The sequence below is a fragment of the Harpia harpyja genome, unplaced genomic scaffold (assembly GCF_026419915.1).
Source record: "Harpia harpyja isolate bHarHar1 unplaced genomic scaffold, bHarHar1 primary haplotype scaffold_54, whole genome shotgun sequence".
NCBI classification, from domain to species: domain Eukaryota; kingdom Metazoa; phylum Chordata; class Aves; order Accipitriformes; family Accipitridae; genus Harpia; species Harpia harpyja.
Window position 1 is genome coordinate 594,884 of NW_026293414.1, and position 17,730 is coordinate 612,613.

At 46.8% G+C, this 17,730-nt stretch overlaps 1 non-coding gene across 1 annotated transcript; it reads left to right on the plus strand.

The window, feature by feature from the left end:
* The first annotated feature begins 1,392 nt into the window (after positions 1–1,392).
* LOC128138541 (small nucleolar RNA SNORD45) lies at positions 1,393–1,477 on the plus strand. Its single transcript, XR_008234076.1, has one exon. It is a non-coding gene; the product is annotated as a small nucleolar RNA SNORD45 (small nucleolar RNA).
* Positions 1,478–17,730: the final 16,253 nt, after the last annotated feature.

The window sequence follows — 17,730 nt, forward strand, 5'->3', positions numbered from 1 at the left end:
GCGGCCAAGGACTGTGGCCCACCGATGAACCTGATGGCCACCGCTGGCAAGGTGGCTCGAGTGTCCCGCAGGTACGGCAGGCTCTGCCGGAGGTCGTCTTCCACCCTCTTCTTGTTGTGCACTAACTAGAAAGAGCACAAGGAACTGGTACGGACCCTCCCAAGTCGGCCGGACCAGTACCTCCTCCCAGTAACCCCTTCCCGCGGCGATCTCCGTCTCCCAGAAAGAGCTGGGAGAGGTTCAGACAGCCGCAGGCAGCGGGGGCCCGGGGATGCTGAGACCCCTCTTTCATATTGCCATATGAGTCACCATTTCCAAAGGGCCGTTTTTAAAGCCTAAAAACAAGGATTTTGGCCCTAAAACGGGGCTTTGGACCCTACAAATGGGTCTTTGGATGCTCATTATATGCCTCGGGCATTAAGGAAATGAGGCTTTGAGCCCTAAGTGAGGGGTTTGTACCTTAAAAAGAGGGTTGGGAGCCTACAACTGAAGTCCTTCAACCCTAGAATCAAAGCTTTGGACCCTAAAAATGAGGCTTTGGGACCTAAGCATGAGGCTTTGAGCCCTAGAAGTGGGCTTTGGACCCTCCAAATGAGGGTTTGGACACACCAGATACAGCTTGGACCCTAAAAATGCCTGTCTGGATCCTAAAAAAGAGGCTTTGGACCCTGAAAATGAGACTATGCAAACTAACACTGAGCCTTTGCACCCTAAAAATGAAGGTTTTGGAAACTAAAATGAGGCTTTGGAAGGCAAAGCTAAGAGTTTGGAAAGTAAAAATGAGGCTTTGGACTGTATAAATTCGAATTTAGACTCTACAAATGAGGCTTTGGTCCTTCCAGATCAGACTTTGGGGCTTAAAAATGATGCTCTGGGCCCTTAAAATGAGTCTCTGAACCTTAAGAACGGACCTTGGAGCTAATAAATTAGGTTTTGTACTCCATATATGTGGGTCTGGACCTTAAAAATGACTGTTTGCACCCCCCAAAGTAGGCTTTGGTCTTTTAAATTGATGCTTTTTGCCCTAACATTGAGGCTTGCATTATAAAAATAAGGGTTTACACTTGCAAAACTCAGGGTTGAATTTTAAAAATGATGCTTTGTAAAGCACAAAATCGGACTTGCTCACCGTAGCTATCTCCACGGCAGGTTAAATTTCTCGCCGTCTATTGTGTTTTAGTTCCCTTCTCACGCAAACCGTGGTGACAAACAGTACCCAAAAGGCTCTGGTGCTCCCAAACGGCGGCTTGATGGTCTGCGTAACCCACCTCTAGCCGCATCTCAAGGAGCGTAGGAACGGCGTTACAAGTAAATAAGGCAGCGTCCTGCTTTAGGAAGAAAGCGTGTTGGATTTGAAACCCTCGGGTAGGACAGGAGGAGCATGTCTTCTTGGGTCAGCGATGAGCGTCGGCACGTATTATCTGATCCAGAGCTGATGTCTGTCGCTGCTTTAGCTCTGGAATTACTCTGAGACCCAGGAGGCTCCATTTTCCTTAGGCTGTCACCTAAGGGAGTCGAGATAAAGACAGTTTAACAAGCGCAGGGAATAAGAAAGGAAACCAACGGACGTGACAGCAACCACCGACCACCTCTCACCAGCAGGCAGACGCCCAGCCATCTCGGTGCGACGGCTGCCTTGGGAAGACTCCCCCAGTCCCGAATTTCTTGCTGAGCGTGACACTACGTGGAACGGACCGTGGTACCTCGTCGGTCAGCTCGGGGCAGCGGTCTCTGCTGTGTCCCCTCCCAGCCAGCTCGCTGGGGCAGCAGAGCGAGAAACGGAGAAGCCCTTGGTTCTGCATAAGCACCGCTCAGCAGTAGCTAAACATCGGTGCGCTGTCAACGCTCAAAACGGCACCGTGCAAGCTGCGATGACAAAAAAATGACCTGTATCCCAGCACAGAAACCCTTCTGTGCCCGCTCACGATTCCTATTCCTATGAGAAACCCATGAAAAATAGGGCATTTGACTTATCGGGGAGAAATGCAAACACGCTCCCGGTCTCTGGCTGGCATCTGGCTTTACTTGCATGACCTAGAAAGTACGCACAAGTCTACGCGGTTTCTTCTGCACCTTGGGAAAGGCGTCTCTTGCCTCGATTTCCAAGGAGAAACTCCCAAAAGCGGCACCACAGAGGTATTCCTAAACCTCGCTAACTGAGAGCAGGGTAGGGTGGCTTTGGGGGGGGGGCGGGCTGTGCGGCTGGCTATGGGGCAGGCGGTGGGCTTTGGGGTGGGGGGGGTTGCGGGGGGGTTACTGACGCTGTCCCGTAGCGAATTACAGTGGTCGTGGGGTGACCGTTCAGCGTCCGGCCCCTCCTGGAGCGACTCCGGGCGGAGGGTACGTCAACGGTGAGCGCTGGGGGAGCTGCCCCACGGCGGGGGGGGGACACACAAAACGACCCCGTTCTGCCCCACGGCTCTGTGGGGTCTCTTCTTCCCGGCCCCATGGCTCGACGGGGCCTGGCTCGTTCCCCCCTCCCCCCCCCCAGGTGGAAATGCGGAAAGCTTTGACGAATTTTGTGCAGAGGGAATTCGAAGCGCTGCGGGGCCAGGCCCGGGCCCTGCACGCCGCCTTGTAGCGCGTGGGGTGCCCCGCTCGTGGAGGAACCCGCCCCACGGTGAGACGGCCGGCCCCACGGCGAGACGGCCAGCCCCACGGTGAGACGGCCCCCACGGCCGTCCCTGCAGCCTTACGGGACCCACAGATGGGACGGACTAACCCCACGCTGCGATGGCCGTGGGGCCTGGACGGACGGACAAACGAGCTGCCCCCCTCCCACCCCCAGCTCCCCGTTCCTGTGCATGGTGCCAATAAAAATGGCTGAGCCTCGGGGATCTCCGTACCTGGGTGACAACGGGGGGGTAAAAAGGGACCTGGGGGGGGGGGAAATTGGGGTGCTGGGGGGGGGTCCCCGAGAGGGTGGGAGGTGGAGACGAGCGTGGCCTGATCCCACATGTTTATTGAAGCAGAAGCTGGTGTGTTTTTTGGGGGGGAGGGGAGTTCCCCCACTGTGCACACCTGGGGAAACCCCCCCTGGAAGGGGCAAAAGGGGGGGCTCAGACCCCCTGAAATGGGGTTCAGAGCCCCCCCGTGCCCCCCACCCCCCCGGAGTGCTGCCACAGAGCAGGGGGTCCCCAAACACAGGGTAAGGGGCGGGGGGCTGGAAACACCTTGTCCAAGTTTTGCCCCCACTCCCTGAACTGGGATGGGGGGGGGGGGAAGGTGTGGCCCGGTGGGTGTGGCCGGGCGTGGCCGAGTCATCACTCCTCCTTCTTGTCCCAGGGGCCATCATGGGATGCCGGGGGGGGGGGGGGGAGTCAGAGGGGGTGTTAAGGGGTACGAAAGGGGGTTGGGGGGGGGTTGAAAGGGGGTTGGGGGGGGGGTCGTAGGGGGTTAGGGGTGCCCCCCCCCCCCCACCTGCAGGCGCGCGTGCTGGTCCAGAAGCCGGTCGTACTCCCGCGTCAGCCCCTCGGCCTGGCACCGCATGGCCTGCACCTCGTTCTCCGCCTTCTCCAGAGCTGTTGGGGGGGGTTGTCTGTGTCAGGGTCACCCCCAAAAAAACCAGCAGCGCCCCCCACACACACCGTAACGCCCCCCCACACCATAACGCCCCCCCGCAGCCCTGCCCGTACTGTGTTTGCTGGCCGCCAGCTCCTTCAGCTTCTCCACCTTGGCCTTGAGGGTCTCGTTCTTGTCGTGGGAGGGGGACGACGGGCCGCCCCTGTCACCCCCTGCCTTCTGCAGCTGCTGGCGGGGGGGGGGGGGGGCACGTCAGGGCCCGAGGTGCCTGGATGCCTCCTTCGCCCCCCCCCCGCCTCCCGCCATACCTTCCGCAAGGCATCATTATCCTCCGTGTAACGGCGGGCGGCTTGGCTGGCGCCTTCCGCCTGTTTCCGGAACGTTTCGCTGGAAGCGCCCAGCACGGCCTGCTGCGAGATGAGGGTGACCAGGCGGCGCAGGAGGCTGCGGGAGGCAGGGTAAGCCGGGCTCCGCGGCACCCCCAGACCCCACCCCCCACATTTGCCCCCCCCCCCAAACTCACAAGGAGAGCAGGAGGGCGAAACCGGCCAGGTAGAGGTTGCGCTGGGCTCGGAAAAGCTTCATGTGGAAATGCTCGAGGGCGCCGGGGCTGCTCTGCAGGGCCACCCGCTCCGTCACGTCGTATGAGGAGATTGAAGTAGACGGACGCCTGTAATCTTGAGAGCAGACAGCAGACGACCCTTTATTGCTAAAACACACACATACTTATAGTCACATATTCTGCAAAGTCACTGTACACGCGCACAAAAATAAAATGAAATATGATTGGTTATATCAACGCTGTACACGCGCATAAACATAGGACACAATTGGTTATATTAACTAAAACATGCGAAACTTGTCTCAGTCTAATTGGTCAAGATAAACTGCCGAATTGCCGTTCCTTGTGCCAAGTTCCCTTTATCTTGGAATGTGCACCTGTGTTCTTCTAATTGGCATCTTTCTTTTTTTGTCTTCTTGTTTATTCTGTTCAAGGTCTTCTAAAGGCATCTGGAATGCTCTTGCGACTGTTAGCTACATATGTGTCCACAGTGGGGGCGGGCGATTGCCACTCGGGGACTAGCTGGGTGTCGGTCGGCGGGTGGTGAGCAATTGCACTGCGCATCATTTGTACATTTGAATCCTTTTATTATTACTGTTGTCATTTTATTAGCGTTATCATTATCATTATTAGTTTCTTCTTTTCTGTTCTATTAAACCGTTCTTATCTCAACCCACGAGTTTTACTTCTTCTCCCGATTTTCTCCCCCATCCCACTGGGTGCAGGTTGGGGGGGAGTGAGTGAGCGGCTGCGTAGTGCTTAGTTGCTGGCTGGGGTTAAACCATGACATCCATAAAAGAAAAAAAACCAACAAACCAACCATGTTACTGGAAAACACCCTTCCACTTACAGGTTTCCAAATCAGCTTCTGCTCTTTTGCCTAGCATTAACATAAATCAGGGAAAAAAGATCCTGCTTCTGGTTTTTAGATAACTTGACCTAACTTAGAAGTCACAACTACTTGTTTTAAAAAAACATTTGTGGATATAAGAAAAGATCCAAGTTGCTAACCTCTTAAGACAGCTTATTTGCATTGTGCTAGACAGTTAGAACTGATGGCCAGGAAATGAGAAAAGGTTTGAAATCCACAAAGGGTGACACTACATACAGCACAAGTTTTGGACACATGAAATGTGTTTCATATCAGTTTTGATTTAAGGATATTCCCATCAGCTTCCTGCTAACATTAAACAAGACAATTTAACACTGGCTTCTTTTAGTTCAATGTCTTTGCTGTGCTTCTACTGATTCTGGAAGGACATTATAGTTGATTGTAGAGGAAGGACATATAACAAAGTGGTCTGTTAAACAGAGCTGTTGCAGCAAATTCAGCATTACCTTGGTTTTGTTTATGGAAGAGGATGAATGAAAACATCAACCAATCTGCAGCTAATGTTGCTAGCAGAGCCTTGTGCTCTTAAACACAGTGTTCGATTTTTATAGTTCAGGGGCTTAGCTGTACATACATCTCTTTTAATCTAAATCCAAGAGCTGTATGTCAGCATGCAGAGCAGCACAAGTCAAGCTCTGTTTGTAGAAGGTGCTCAAACCTGCTTTAGCTAGCTCACTGCCCAGTTAGGCTGAGCAGGACACCAGGCACCTGGGTTTGGAGGCCCACAAGGTTACTGCCCCTGGAACTCCAAGCACAACAAGGCATCATTTTCACCTCCAACCCTCTGCTTGCCCTGTCTGCTTAGACTTCTTTGCAGTCAGAAGCAGCACAGGACTGACATGGCAGGCCAATATTAAATTAAAAGCAGCGCGAGCTTTTTTTTTTTGTACACCACAGAACCCTTGCTTTGGAAAGTGAAAAATGGAGAAAGAAACCCCTACTTTGCATTACTAGATGAAACCAGGGGAGAGAAAGGAGTGGGACAGGAGGTGAGGACTGTACTTAATGGATCAAGGGTCTCTACAGAAACACTAGTAGCAAAAGGGGGAGACACATTAAAAAGGTCTCTACAACTCATCATGCTTGTCAAAGAGTTGTAAGAGGCTGTGTTGGCTGGAAATGTTTGTCTCAACATTGCTGCTGCAAAGAGCCTCAACATCCTGTTGCTGTGGGGGAGTACGCGCAAAATGTCCCTGAAGAAACCACCATATCCGCCTGAAGCTAGCAGTGCCTACCAAGCTGTGCTTGCCCACGAGCAAGGTGAAGAAACCACCGTGAACACCTGGGCATGCGCCCATGGAGTAACACGGGGCGGCATGTATGGTAATGAGCTCCGTGGAAATGGGTGGACTTTTCGGAGAAATCGTGGGGACCGGGACAATAAAAGAACTGCGTACTCCTCTCTCAAAAAACTGAAAAGCACCTGAAAAGCAACTGCCACTGAAAAGCAACTGAAGAGAACCTGCAGCGCTTGGAACTGGGACTTTGGCTGGAACCCGGAACCTGGACCCTCCATCACCTGCATCGAGACCGAGTCAACGGGACGTTGCTGGCTTCGTGGTGGTGGTAACTAGTCTTGCTATATCTCTTCCGTTTTCTTGCTTAGGTCTGCCTGTTTTTCCTTTCTTCTTCCCTCTGTCCTGTCGCTATTATCAGTTGTTATAGGAAATAAAACTTGTAAGGTTGTACGGCATCTGACCTCGTTTGTGTCTTAATCTCGCTCTTGGGATCGTTTAAGAACCCTCCCCAGTATTGGATCGGGACAAGAGTCCATATCCAGACCCTAAGGCTAAAGGGTTTAATGATGCCATTATTCAAACCAGATATTTTCCTACTTCACATACAGACAACTTCAAATATTAGCTGGGTTAGTCAAGAGATGCTGAGAACTCTTTAACATATCTGACCCACTTCGTCTGGAATGGCATGAGGAAATGCTCAAAGAACAGCTTCAACACTTGATTTTGAAAAGATAGCTTATTACATCTCCTTATTTCTAATTGTTGCCTTTACTTTTCCACTGAGGGAAGATGGATTTCTCTCTCTCAGAGTAGCTTTATCCAACTACAGACATGGCTTTTAGTCATCTAGTGGGTTCCCCCTGCCCCCCTTCTCTATGAGCTCATTTTTCAAACTTTTTTCTATGTGTTTTCCAAAAAGCTGGAGCGGAGGGTATTAGGACTGTGGTCCTATCAACTAGTCTCCCCAGTCAGAACAGCTGTTTACTCGCAAGTGTAACTAGGCCTTGACCTAATTTGCCTCGCCTTGTTTATAGGCATTGTCAACTTCCACTTCATAAGTAAAAATAGTCATAATGAATATTTTCCTTCTTTTGCTATCATTTTCATAACAAATGCAGAAGGAAAGCCTATGTTTAATTGCTGTGCATTACATCTAAATTAAAACACCTACAGCAGCAACTTCCTACATGTTTTACGCATTACTTGCAGTGTACAACTCGCACTTCAGAAAGTTTGCACAACACAAGAATGGGTTTTAGACTTTGCTAGCATCCAAGATCTTTCCAGTGTACAGAAGGCCACCATCTGCCTTTCATTGCCCCATTCTTCCTACAGAGGCTATAATTAGAGATTGACATAAAGGACAATATCAATTAGATGATAGATATTGTTAAGAGCAAATTCTTTTAGGCAATAGCAGGTATTTTTCAGTTGCTTGGATGTATTACTGAAAATTTGATCTCACAACTTAAAAGTTGAGGAAAATGGCACTTGGAAAGTTTTATTGAGAGAGTTACTTATGCCCAATAGAATTTGTTCCCTTTTTGGTATTAAAAAAAATAGAAAATAAAAAATCTTACTTCTCTCTCTCAACTGTAGCAGGCTGCCAGGCATATACAAAGAAGAGATCTTAAGAGAAAAAGTAGCGTGCATGGCATACTACCTATTCATCCATCAGCCTTCTGTTTAAATGAGAAGTCTCTGGCAGTTTAGTATTTTGCCAACTCTTGCTATGATTTCTCCACCATAGTGAACAGCTCCAACGTACTTCTGTTCTGAGAGATCCTAATTTTATACAAGAAGTTAAACTGATTTGTTCCAAGTTTTGTCACTTGTTCATAGCTTCACAAAGCTGCAAGCCATTTCTCCTGCATATTCCGAGAGACAACGGATAAGTTTACACTATTACAGTTCAGGGAGTTGCCCTCAGCCATCAGGGCGGTGTATGAGCCTTCACTGTGAATGCGTCTCTCCGACTCATGAGGTCGGCTTGCCTCCAGCCGGGTAGAAATTTATCACTCCAACCTTTTCCACCCTCACCACTTGGGAGGAGGAATGAACGGAAATCAGCTCCTGAACCCCCCAAATTGATAGCACAAAACAAAACAAAACCCCCAAACAACAAACAAACCAAATCCAACCAACCAAGAAAACCCCCAAAACCCCTGACCTTCACTGAAGTAACACCAACTACACCTTCCATTCCTACCACACAAACTCATGCTAAAAAAAGCCTGCAGACACCTGCTGGCAAGTTAAAGCACCTTGCTCCTGATGCCAGCATTCAGAGAAAGCCACTTTTTTTTCCACCTTGAAGCTGGGTCAGTAGCCTGAGAGCAGTGCCAAGCCGCAGCTGCAGGCAGCCCGTACGGCACAGATATTAACTCATCTTCTCTCCAACTTCTTTTATCTCTGCCACGTACGCTTCCTATGCTGTTGCCTCATGATGATGTATTTGGCCTGCTCTTGTCCCTGAATTGTTATTTTCTTGCTTCCTGAATTGGAGATTTTAGACAATCTGTGGGATGGATCCTGGGTTTTGTTCTGGTTTATCTTTCAGATTTTATAAACACAGTGCACCCTTACAATCTATCTATAACACATATATACCAAAAGGAAGGACTGACCTGACACTGCAATAATAGATAAAAGAGACTCCTCTCTCTCCAATTGAGAGAAAGCAGCTTGGCTATTTGGGCTGACTAAAGTGAAGAAACTCAAAATTGTCATAAGATAACAGTGTTGACTTTTCCAAGAATTTGCTCAATCCGTGTCAACTAAGTTGTTAGAAAAAGAATGCTGCAGGCTGACTTCTATTGGGAAATCAATTTCTACAGCCCTGTTCAGCCAGTAATCAAAAGGGTGGCTTTCCACCTGATCCTTTAATTGTTTTTAATTTTGATAGGTAATTATGGTTTCCTCCCAAAGAGTTCCTTTTTCAGAGTCCTCTTTTCAATCAGGTACTGCAGTTTTATTTTAAATAATTTTACTGCAAGCACAGACCCCCTTTGTTAAAGCAAATTCAAATTAGGCCATTTAAAAATTAACAACCACTTGTATTCTCCACAACTATCTTCTGCATACTTACTTCATTACAAATCAGCTGTTGCAGAAGTGCTACAGCCTCATTTAACAGCTTACCAGTAGTAATACATTGAATTTCTGTAGAATACTTACAGGTCCCAGCCTGGTCTGCCACCTGCTGAGCAAATTGTACTGGCTCTCACTGGATGACCTTCTGGAGTGGAGAGAGGAAAAAGCAAAAAATCCCATTCAGTTTACCTGAAGATAACTTTTTAAAAGACATTCTAAAGTTACAGTTCCTTACCAGTGGTGGGTATTGATAGTCCTTGGGGGCCCAGACAACTTGCTATTGCTGGCTGTCTTCGCACAGGAACCTGATAGCCCTTGTGAATAAATGCAGACAGTTGGAAAATAAGCTCTACTAAAATATAAGAATTGCTGCATATGTTGGAAGAAAGCTTACCTTCTCTTCCAACTAACTGCTGATGGACAGAGAGGAAGATGTAGAAGGTTCAGCGGCAGTCACCAGAGCAGCAGGAGGTGTAAGTCATGAGTGGTGGTGGAGGCAGTGGCGGCTGCTGCTGCTGTTGCTGCCAAATCTGCTGATGAAGCCTTTTTGTGTAGCCAGTTCCATTTTTGAAGTTGTTCACAGCCTAGAGGCAGAAAAACATTTACAAAAAAGGTAAGATGAAACTTCAGCAGATATACGAACAAAAGCCTTCACAGAGGAAAATTACTTGTGTATTCCTGCAAATGCTACCAGTCCTAAAAGAAACCAACGTACAGATATATGAACACATCCCATTAAACACTGATACTAATGACTGGTAACTCAGAGTAACTGTATTTAAAGTAATTCAGTGTTAACGCCGAATTTGAAAGCGAGGCAATCACGTTAAACAAAAGTGTGACCTGAATTTGCCAGATTGCCTCTAAAGAGTTGTAAGCTTCTGTGACAACAACAGATAATGTATTTGAAAAGTAAATTTAGCCTTATTCAATTACACCTTGCTTAAGGAGATGTAAATTAATATTTTCTTCCCTTTCAGCTTTTTACAAATAGCCTTTTCTTACAAGCACTTTACGTAAACGTCGTGTTACCTGGCATAGGCACTTGTTGGTAATTAAAGCATCAGGCGAAACATCTGTCTGATGACACGCTGGGCATGTATGTTCCTCAGATTCCAGTAATGCTGTTCTAATACCTGTGTATAATTAGAATAATCAAAATAGTATTTAGCCAAACTAAGGATGTTTTGGGGGTTCTAATCAATTATAGAAACACATATATAATCACTGGGTGAATATGTTCTTGAATTGAGAGCATGAAGCTATAAATGTTTAATAGTGTAAAAAATTTCTAGTATGCAGCAAATAACTATACAGTTTTGATATTTCACTATTGTAACATCTGAAGATGTAGCATAGGCTGTGTCTTGATGTTTCAACTAGTCTTTTTCCCACTATCTAGTACAGCAAGAAGTCCCCAACCTCAAGGTTAATGAATAAAACACATCTCGAAAAACCATTAGTAGGTTCAAAAAACCATTAGTAGGTTCGAGTTCTGAAGGTTTTAACCATCTCTCCCGTGGAGAAGAATGTGGATTAAATGCTTAACTATCTGCTTGTTGCAGACCACTGTAAGTCACCAGAGTTGGCTATATAATTTTGTATGAGAGAAAGGGCTGTGGACAAACTAAACGCATTCAATATCTAATATTGTAATCACCTGCACAGTTAGCCACTCTTCTCATACTCGTCCTTCCGCATGTAAAGAAGATTTAACTCGATATGTAAAAAAGGGGGGAAAGCTTCCTGGCTTTTTTTTCCCCTTTATACGAGAAGAGCGCTTTCGTATTCAATTCATATTAAATATTAAATAGAACTGGTAACAAAGCTACTTGGTTATCTCCTCTTTCTGCTTTCAGAAGATCAGATGTAATGTTTTGAATCAGAAATAAGGGAGTAACACTAACATTCATCAAAATAACTGTTTCCACAGCAGGGAATAACAGCTGCATCAGTCATTATATCCTTAAGAATCAGACATAACAACTTGTCTGGAACAGGATCATCATCTGAGGAGGACAAGTACGGCTCCTCTGGTAAAAAGGGAGGCTTTTCCTTCTTTCCTCTAGCATAAGCTTCCCTGGAGGAGGGGTGGGGAAGGAAAAAGAAACAAGTTAAAGATGGGTAAAGGAAAACTTTTCCAAGCTTTGGATTTTATCAAAGGAAGATAGGAGATGGAATTCTTCTCACTCCACATTAGCCTTCTAAAACATAGGCACTTAGTTTAAACTACTTTTCTATAGCCACAACACTGTAAGAGGGAGGGAGGAACAACTTTCTTTCTGCAGAACTCTCCCATTCATTGGATCAACTAAGAAGTAAGCTCAGACTAGGAAAATATTTTTTTGACAGCTAGAAATCAGGTGAAATGAATCCCACCTCTCCTTTGCCAGAGGATAAATGTAAATTGCAGGCTCAGGATAAAGGTAGTCTCTGAGTAATTACATTTAATAAAAGGAAGAAGTCTATGTTACAGCTTCTACAAAAGGAGACCCATGATGGAAAACCAGAAGTGCTATCAAGCGCATTTTAAAACAGCCACTCTTGTCAGCACGCGGTAGTATTTTCTCAGTTTCTAGCAACATGAAAACTTCAGTCTGTTTCACACATGGGATTTAATAAAAGTCAGAGGGGGAGGAAATCTCAGTCCAACAGCTACCTGCTAAATTTGGCAAGAAGCCTTTGAAACAGAAAACAGAAGCAAAATGAGCTTTCAAGGAGAACAACTCCCCTGTAAACACTACTGAAAAGTTTTGCGGAAATACAGATTCTTAGCATACCACAAGTTTAGCCAACTTCCAGGGGCATGAGCAGTAGGACCACCCTCTTTCAATATTAGAAAGTATCACAGATTTTCAGGTTAAGATACAATGACAGTGCTTCCTCCCCCATAATGACAGATGCTGACCAACTTGGTTGCATTGCCACTCAGACATTTATGCGTGGTTTCTCTCATTCACTTTTTGGTCAGTCCACTTAGTTCCATACTTATGTATTAATAGTTGGTATTCCATATTTTCCAGAGCTTGTCAGCATAGCACCCTTTGTATTGGCATCTTTCACCTCTATCATGAAACTCCTTGGAATTCCTGTGCTCTTTTGAATTCTGGGAACAGACTCAAAATTTTTGTCCCGTTCAAGAAAAGAGAGGCAGACGTACCTCAAGACCCACACTTCAAATGACATTTCCCTGATTATTTTAAGCAGCAAAAGCCTTTAATCCTCTCCTTTTACCTAGTGTAAGGGTTGCTCAACTGAAATACTTATTTTCCTACATGAATATAGCCAGGATGTTCCAAAAGCTTGAGCAGAGTTTTTAAGTCGCGTGACATTCTTTGCCTTAACTTCAGGTTCCTTAAGGCTGTCATATGCCTTAGCTCACCCTCCACTCAGAGAAGAGACACAAACCCACTGCTCCTCCTCCAAAGCGCAATTCAGAGTGAGAGCTTAAGCCGGTGCTCTGAATCAGTCACTGGAGAAACCTACATTCACCGTCTATAAATGAAGGTTGAATTCATACCTCACATGTATACCTTCAGTGACTAACGTTAAATGGCATGAATACTCAACCAGGGACTTAGTGTAATTAAAACATGCAAATATTCAATAGATGGGGTCAAGAGAAATGCCTTCGTTTTATACAAAATAATAAAAACTGTGAACAGTCAATAAAAAGAGTGGCAAACAGAAAAATTTCCAGTAATACTGAAGTATATAAAAATATGCATGAAAGTTCACAGACAAAGATCTATGGACATATTTAATGTCTACGACCTAGAAAGAAAATTTCACCTTTATAATTCCAGCTTTCCCTTGACTTTTGAAGGGCTTTGCAACATTGCCATAAAACTCTGCCTTTCACCCCAAGAGAAACAATTCTTAATATGAGTATTCATGTATTTGTTACGTAACTGCCAAGGTAAAACAATTAAAAACTAGAGTAACACCAGAAGTCCCCCACAATCATACCCCATTTGTTGGGCAGTTCTTCATGTAGTGGCCAGGTCTTCCACAAAGAAAGCAAGTATATGATGGCGGAGGTGGGCCCAAGGGTTTCTTCATGTAACTAAGAGCTTTTGGGGAAAAAAAGAAAAAGGTAGGCATGTGTCTCTCTTGTTAAAACACACATCTCTGCAATTTTCCCATAATCTTCAAAGAACAGCTTTCACATAATCAACACTTACTTGATTGGATCGTATTCACGGCAGGACTGTACCATCAAAGCTTTTATTTCATCTTCTTCGGAAGCATTGGCTTCAGTCAGATTGGCAGTCTGTTTAACAGGTAATTATTTGACATGCGCATTAGAAACACATTGAAGCCCACACAGCCAAAGACAACACCACTCACTCGATCCTGTAAAGAGCAGCACAACGCTAGCTGAGGTTGCATGAAAACAGTGGCTTACGTAAAATATAGCTGTACTGAAGACGCTTTGGGGAGTCCTTGTGCCATTACAGGGTGTATATGTGCCTGTTAATCTACCTGAAAAGAGCATCCTTGGGCACTCAGAACCTTACGCTCTATTTGTGCCTTACATAAAGACTTGTGTAACTAATCCAATTTTCTTCCACGTGGACGTAGGCCATGTGCAGCAAAAATTACACTATCCAGTATTTTTAAGCTGACTTCTAAGCCGCAGGGCACCGGGCCTGCGGAGAGACGGCCTTCGGGAAGGGCCCTTCGGTCCGGAGCCGTTCCCTCGGCAGCGCGCGGCCTTCGGGAAGGGCCCTTCGGTCCGGAGCCGTTCCCTCGGCAGCGCTTGTGAGGTGTGTGCGCAGCTCACAGGAGACAGGGCTCTGCCCCGGTCACACCGCCCGTGCTGAGCCCAGCACCCGGGGCCTTCCTCAGGCCTCGCCTTCCCCCAGGCGATGAGGAGGAGAGACGCCGCGTCCTGGCGTGGCCCAGAAGGAAGGACGGAGCCCCCGGCACTCTCCCCACGGAGGCTGGCCACCGGCCTTCGCTTCTGTCCCTGGGGCTCCCCAGTGCTGGCAGGCCCCACACAGCTTCAGGGCCAGGCAGATGTCCAGGTGCCAGGGGCTCCTGGGGCTCGGGGCAGCTTCGGGCATCTCCGCAGCTGAGGTGCGTCTGCCCCTTTGCTTCTGCAGATGCAGTAGGTATTTGCTACCCCCTTAGTGGTCAGAACTGTTTCTCTGCATGGCACATGGACTGGACAGAAACCACTTCCCTGCTAGTCTGGGAGGACTTCAGGGAAACAAGGAAGTCACAGCATGCACACAGGTTTGAGGAAAGCGAAAAGGAGCCGTGTCGAGGTTTGTCTGCTGTTTCAGATCTCAACTTAGACATTGGTGTGCATCCCCGCACCAAAGTCACGTCTTTTTCCTCCCAGCTGCACAGCTTTTCACCAGCGACAGTGAGTTGGGCTGAGCTGGCCTTCAGGATAACTCGCCTCCTTTCTTTTTTAATTGTGTGCCTGCACTTTCCCTTTTTGCCACCAATGTCTTCCTTTCTCCCCCCTTCCCCCCCGCCCCCAATTCCGTGCTCATTCAAAGATCATTATGATTTGACTTTCTGGACAGATCATCGAGTAGGTAGTCACAGGATATATGTATAGGCTGGCCTATACCTCCAGAGCTGTAGGCTGAGCTATTCTACCTTTAAAGGCTAGGTAGATACGGGCAATGGGTAGAGTTACTGTTTGCCAGTTATTATTTCTTCTGGGGTCCTGTGACAGTGGTGGTACGGTCATCAGCCTGCAGCTCTGCAAAAACTACCACTGAAGGAGATTTGATGGTGGATGCTGTTCTGTGTGTTTCGTTTTCAATAGTCATTTCATTGAGCTAGAATTACTTCTGTGCGATCAGGTGATGGGGATCTTCTCACACTGGTCTTCTGTTTCTGCAGCATGACCTGAGAGCCTTTGTCATCCAGAGCTTTCCTGTCTGTTCCCAAGAGGAGTGATGGCCATGACCTGCAACGACTCCTGTGAGTAATGGCTTCACCAGTAGGCTTGGATTTAATGAATCCCCATGGACAAATGGATGTAGCAGGAGCTCCATCCAAGAATTTTGATGTGCTGACACTCTAGACTGAATTTGGAGGTGTTTCCTCCTTCTCCTTCTCCTCCTCCTCCTCTTCCTCTTCCCTTTTCTTCCTCCTCCTGCTGCTCCTCCTCTGGTTCTTCATCATCGTCCTCCTCGTCCTCTTCCAGCTCTTCTTCCTCATCCTTTTCCCACTCCTCCTCCTCTTCCTCTTCCCTTTTCTTCCTCCTCCTGCTGCTCCTCCTCTGGTTCTTCATCATCGTCCTCCTCGTCCTATTCCAGCTCTTCTTCCTCATCCTTTTCCCACTCCTCCTCCTCTTCCTCTTCCCTTTTCTTCCTCCTCCTGCTGCTCCTCCTCTGGTTCTTCATCATCGTCCTCCTCGTCCTCTTCCAGCTCTTCTTCCTCATCCTTTTCCCACTCCTCCTCCTCTTTCTTCTCCTCCTCCTTGTCCTCCTGTTATTCTTCCTCCTCCCCCTCCTCTTCCATCTCCTTCTGCTCTTCTTCCTCCTCCTTTTGCCCCTCATCTTCCTTCTCCTCCTCCTGTTCTTCCTCCTCCTGTTCTTCTTTTTCCTCATTCTGTTCTCATTTCTCCTCATCCCCCTTCTCCTTTTCTTTCTCCTCCTATTTTCTTCCTCCTCATTCTTTCTGTATTCTCCCCCTCCTTATCCTGTTCTTCCTCCTCTTCCTTCACCTCCTCTTCTTTCCTCTCTTCCTCGTGTTCTTCTTCCTCCTGTTCTTCCTGTTCTTCCTCCTCCTCCCCTTCTTCTCCTGTTTCTCTTCCCCTCGTTCCTCCTCCTGCTCTTCTTCCTCCTCCTGTTTCTCCTCCTCCTGTTCATTCTTTTCCTCCATTTCTTACTCCTCTACCTCCTGTTCTTCCTCCTCCTCCCCTTGTCCTTCCTTCTTTCCTTATTATGTTCGTCCTCATACTCCTCCTCTGCCTGCTCTTGTTCTTCCTGTTCTTCTGGTTCTTACGTTCTTCATCCTGCTCTTCCTATGGTTCATCCTCCTCCTCCTCCTCCTCCTCCTCCTCCTCTTCTGCTTATTTTGTTTGACGTTTGCTGTTCATTCATCTTCACTTCAAGCCTTATCCTCAATACTTCATTTCCCTGTGTCTTTTTTTTTTTTTTTTTTCTCTTTAAGAAGCAAAGCATGAAGGAATCAGGATAAAACCAAACTTCCTCATCTCAGGAACTTTTGCAGCCACAGATTTTGGAAAACATGACTCCTTACTACTCCTTTATCCTTTAAAAAGAAAATTAAATAACCTAACAAGAGGGTCCCATTTGTAGCTTGAAATTAAGTTAGAAAATTCAGTGTCGCTTTTTGGGCTAGGTTTTCAGCCAGTTTAAACTGCTTGATTAGAGTCAGAGATATGCTAATTGGCAGGAGCTGAAAAGCTCTGTCTCTGCATAAAACCATATAATGCTGTTAGCTGAATTTTTAAACTAACCTTGTACTTTTTGTTTCATTAGCTAACAATACATACAGACATACATATATATGCGGGCATATATACACAAAAAGACTATTTCAAGAGAATAAATTAATATCTCTGTAGCTTTATCATATTCGAACAAAACTTACATATCCTAGGAGATAGGAAGATTGCCTCCTGTCACTGGATTTTTACAAAGTAGCGTTGGGACAAATAGCCATTATCTTAAAGAGTGGAAACGCTTAGCACAAGTGCATGGAAATAAAAACGAGCATTTCAAAGTCCTCTGCAAGCATGGGCTGTTTTAGCTTTGGGATTTGCAGCATTCAGGATGTAACGATGCTTAGAAGCTCCCTGCAGTTTTCACCACAGAGCTGATACTGGAGAGTAAGACCGCTCTCCCTGTGTCTGATACTAGAAGGTTGACTCAAAATTCCCAGAGCCCCACTACTACATGACTGTCTTTAATGTTCCTTGTTTGTTTGTTTTTCCTAAGTAATGCTAACTTGGCGTTCTTAAGTGACCAGATCCAAACCCGTAGGCAGAGTGATGTTTCTTGTTTCTATTAGGTTGGCATGGGTTGCTCACAGGTGGATGTGCAGCAAAGCGCCCCTCCTGTGGGTTTGGGGTTGGCAGTACGAAGACGAGAGACAAAAGGCGGGGTAGAAAGCAGGAACCAGAGTGTAGTGGTGGCTACACAGGGTTTTTAGCAGCAGGCCTGAGCTTCCTTTGACTGTGCTTGGCACAGCCTGACATGTGTTAGTGCCTCATGCAAGTTAAGTATGTGCAGCTGCTTCAGGGGAGATGTCCCCAGCTGATAGAGGACGTATGGACCTTGAAATCTTGTCTGTTCTGTGGGATTTTGGAACATGCTGAAATGCTGTTTTTAATGGGGAATGAATGTAGACATTTGCTAGCACATTGAAGTGCTTCCATAGTCAGAGTCACCGGTTCAAGAAAACGGAGATACTGAACTGTGTGT